Source organism: Ctenocephalides felis, unplaced genomic scaffold (genome assembly GCF_003426905.1).
Source record: "Ctenocephalides felis isolate EL2017-DRISC unplaced genomic scaffold, ASM342690v1 CF-g0.4_SCAFFOLD_00279, whole genome shotgun sequence".
Taxonomy (NCBI): domain Eukaryota; kingdom Metazoa; phylum Arthropoda; class Insecta; order Siphonaptera; family Pulicidae; genus Ctenocephalides; species Ctenocephalides felis.
The window spans coordinates 1,372-6,216 of record NW_020536433.1 but is presented as its reverse complement, the minus strand read 5'-3'; the positions used below and the strand labels follow the sequence as shown (position 1 = coordinate 6,216).

The following is a 4,845-nucleotide window of genomic DNA, read 5'->3' as shown; positions in this document are numbered from 1 at the left end:
CTACAGGTACTTAGAAAAATTTTCCAATTTTCTTTAGTAATATTGTTAATTAAAATATTATCATTTGAAAATTATTGTTGTTTGAAAATTATGAGCTTAAGTACAGACTAGTTCTTTGGTGAAAATGTGACCATTTTTCGGTTATTGTGGTTATTATTTTATCAATTTTGTCCCATGTTTTCAAGAATTGAGACTTTTTATTGAACTTTGGATTTGAAATTTTCAAAATTGAACGACTTTTAGAGGCTTATTTTTTTTGTTAAAAAACGCAATAATGTGTGTTGGCAAGTTCCATCAAAAGTTGGTGCATTTAATCAGAATTTTGTAAAATGGATTATTCCATAATAAAAGAAATTGAGTATAAAATGAAAACGTAACTAGTTGTGAATGGCATCGTGCCTTAGGGCAAATTACTGGAACTTACCGTACCGTAACGAAATGTTCGAAGAATATTAAATGTTTTGAAATAAATTATTATAAATACTACAACATTTTCTAATATTTATAAGAATTAAGTGAACTGAAGAACTGCAATTTTCCAAATGCAATTATTTTGTCAAAACAAGCACAAAGTTTTTTGAATCATTCAAATCGGATGCTTAGCTCTCAAAAAGTGCCGTTTTTTATTTTAACTGCCATTTAGCTCGGTATCTCCAAAACAGCTGGACCTGCCTTTGCCAAAAACTAAACACAACTTCTTCCAATCATTACAAATTGAATGTTTTGATTCAATTTTTTGAATTGAATCATTCAAATCGGATATTCCGTTCTCTGAAAATCTCGATTTCTATTTTCTGCACTCTTTGCTCCGTATCTCCGTAACGGCTGGACCTGCCTTTACCAAAAACTAAACAGCACATCTCCCAATCAATAGGAATAGAATGTTTCTTGAATCATTCAAATCGGTTGATCCGTGCCCCCGAAAACGTGAACGAAAAAATGCGGACACACAAAACACACATCCATTTTTTCTGAGGTATGCCAAAATGTTCAGAAACCTTCAACATGTGAAGATATGCAAAAATTTTCATTTTCGATTTTCGGCCCATTACCATAACTACCCTACGGGAATTTAAAAATAATACGATTTTTGCAGTTACATTTCTCTCGCATTCAGTTCAAAGTATGGCAAACATTTGAACTATGGTTTGAACAAGAATGCACCTATTGTGATTAAAATGTATTAGCACAAATCATGTTATTTAGGTTTTTAATTTCTTACTCTTTTTTATTATGAAACTATCAAGTATGTTATCATTATTCGTATGATTAAATGCACTTAATTTAGTACTTTTGTTTTTAAGAAAGGCGGCCTTTCAAAGTTGATTAATTTAGAAAAAATCAAATTCATAGTTCAAGAAAGAGGTTTAATTCTTGGTAATTGTGTCATTATTTTTGTCCCTGGTCTTAGAAATGCTATTTATGATTACGGATCCAAAGTTTAAATGAACAAAATTGATAAAAATTAACCACAATAACCAAAAAATTGTCACATTTTCATCAAAGATCTAGGCTCTACTTAAGCTCATAATTTCCAAACTACACTGGACAAATGTTTTTTCTGACTTTCTTCATGATAGTTACGATCAATACTATCACCCTGTATTGACTAAATGAATTCTATAAAGCATACCCCTACAACTGGTATTTTTTATACTATACAAAAATGTTTACTTCCAATTTCTCATTAAGTATCAACAAATCCACTGTAACGAAATAAACTTTGAATATATCACAAAATCAGACAAATTTTGTGTGGAGTTCGCATATAAAAATCTTTAGACGCTGTTGTTCTTTGCTTAGCAAATTCAAAATAAATCTTATCAAAAATTTTCTATATTTCAGTTATGAGTATTTAAATATTTGGAAACGTCAGTGCCTTTTGCTTTGGCAAATTAAACATGAGGATAAATTATTAATAAACGTTAAGAAATATATGAAAATATATTTTAAATTGCAAGTGCTTCAATTAATTAAGTAATTTTTACCCTCTTTACAAAAATATTAAATTATTCAATAGAGTTACAACAGTTATTTAAGTATACTTACTTGAATTTAGAAGAACGATCTTGTTGCTAGTATTAAATGATATGTTTCTCAAAATTGCTAATGATTTGCTACTTATTAATTTAGATTTATTTTCAGAAGAAACAATCAATGTGGATAATAACTCGTTGTTTTTGACAATACTCAGCTGTCCTTCAGAATATTTGGAAAAACACAGCAAAAAATCTATCCACAATATAAAATTGTCTGGTAAACTTTTGGGTGTTTGGATTTAATGTGGGATAATACCTCACTCTAAAATGTTAAATGATAAATAAATTATAACAAATATATATATATATATATATATATATCCCAATTATAATTTACCGACCTTGTAAACTGCTACTCTGCCTTCCACTGCATAGCAAGCGTTTTTTAAGATCGACAACAATAACTTCATAATACTTTTCTTGTGTGTTTTTGTATTATTTTGTATAACTAAATTAATAATCATTGAAAGCATGCACTTAGCTTTATTGTCATCTGTAGACAGACCCGCAAGACGTGAAAAAGATACTCCAGGTGAATTCGTCATATCTCTACACGCTTTAATGACAAAAGAAATTGATAATATTTGGCAGCATAAAAAAACAGAATTTCAATTTAAAAATTTAATATTCACCTAATAAGCAATGATCCGTATAAATTATGCAAGCATTCGAGACACATATTTAAAAATGCATCATCCGCTGAACAAAATGGTATCAATTTCTGTATGATAGTACAAATACTCAGTTTTCCAATTTTATCAGTTTTTTCAAAAATTAAACCATTGTTTTTGAAATTCATATTTGTATAAAAAGCACATAACAAGTTTATGATCAATTTGATTTCTTCGGCTTCTGCTTGCCTCTGAAACAATTTTTTTTTTAACTATAAATTATGACTCTGCAAAATTAATAAATACAGTAATGATTTCAAAAATAATATTAATAAACGCAATTTAAAAAAATACTTTCATTTCGTTTTAAAAACAATAAAACTCACTATTATTTGCAAATTGATATCAATTTAGTTAAACTCTACAGGCAATTTTGTTCTTATGAATGTCGAAATTTAATAATTAATTAATAAATATCGTTATATATATATATATATATATATATATATATATATATATATATATATATATATATGTATATATATATATATATATTAGGGTGGTCCTTAAAATGGTCATTTTCGAATTTCCTTGCTCCCAGGGGCTCAAATGGTTCCAAATAGATAAAAAACAATTCTCTGAAAGTTCTATCTCTTAATATTAACGTTTAGATAGAGCGCAATTCAATCAAAGTTTGTATGGAAAGAGCACGGAAAAAAATTTGAAAATTTAAAAAACATGTTTAGATATAACTTAGCGACAAATGAATGAGTTTTATTCATTCATTTGTTCGCTAAATTACATCTAAAAAATATTTTTAAAATTTTTGAAAAATTTTCCATGCTATTTCCATACAAAACTTTGATTGAATTGCGCTCTATCTAAACGTTAATATTAAGAGATAGAACTTTCAGAGAATTGTTTTTTATCTATTTGGAACCATTTGAGCCCCTGGGAGCAAGGAAATTTGAACATGACCATTTTAAGGACCACCCTAATATATATATATATATATATATATATATATATATATATATATATATGTGTGTGTGTGTGTGTGAGCTAAAAACAGTCAAATATTTTATTTAATTACCTTTTTATCCAACAGTTTTTTCAAATTCTCTGCACATTTATCATATAAATTTTGTAATGATGCATGTAATCGCTGCAATAACAATTTATGCAATTCCTTCAATTCATTGCAAACATGTTGCAGCATATACATACACATGCTTAGAGAGTTTATGCATACCTCAAATAAGCAATTTTTCTCTAAAAGAAGATTAAAATAAGTCAGATACAAAAGGATACATTTATAAAGAATTGCATCTCCACTTACTGTCAACAGTTTCATTCACTAAGAATTGACGTTTTATTATTTCAATCATTACTTCAATAATCCTAACTCGGTACGTGCATACTCTATTTTCATCTTTAAACTCAGCATTGTCCAAAATGTGGTAAAAATCTTTGCCGTCTATTCTGGTTTGAAGTATATTAACCATGAAAACAAAACTGCATATTTTGAGATCTGAAATATATGAACTGATTTAGAAAGGTAAATAAATTAAAAACACATATACACATTAATAAAAGACATAATAATAGGCTTCATGCCTTGATTATGATCACTTATATGCTCATGTTTGAAATCGGTTAAAATATTAAATTAGATTATTAAAATATCCCTTTGTATCAAGACACAATAGTATTACCAGAAAATATAGATTAGAAGTTCCAAAGCTTCAAATTGATATATATTGATACAATAGTTTGCTCAGATTATAATGTGAGAAGCAACAGAAATATCTCGCACTAAACTTTAGAGTTTGTGTTTTAAACATAGTGCCTCATCATATGCATTCATTATGCATATATAAACATGAGATTCATGCATAATTAATCAATTAACAATTGTTCAAACATTTGTAATTCCACCAATAAACTCAAATATTCACCAGCATTAATAATTATAGCATTGCTTATGCATGACACAAATAATATATAAATAAATTGTTATATGTTTAAGTTTTTTGGCTAACCTTCATTATCACTCTGTGACAGAGAGAGAAACATAATGTTTTGAGAAAGCTGTTTTCATCACATTGTTGAATTGCAAGTATTATAGCATCGAAGCCAGCCTGAAATTTTGCCAACTGAGAAAACAAATGGTATATTCCACAGTACAACTTATG

General features: G+C 27.8%; 1 long non-coding RNA gene across 1 annotated transcript; it reads right to left on the bottom strand.

Annotated features, from left to right (window-relative positions):
- Positions 1-2,271: 2,271 nt before the first annotated feature.
- Positions 2,272-2,694, bottom strand: LOC113363166. Its single transcript, XR_003365865.1, has 3 exons — positions 2,672-2,694; positions 2,381-2,595; positions 2,272-2,301 (listed from the first exon to the last, which is right to left on the bottom strand). It is a non-coding gene; the product is annotated as an uncharacterized LOC113363166 (long non-coding RNA).
- Positions 2,695-4,845: the final 2,151 nt, after the last annotated feature.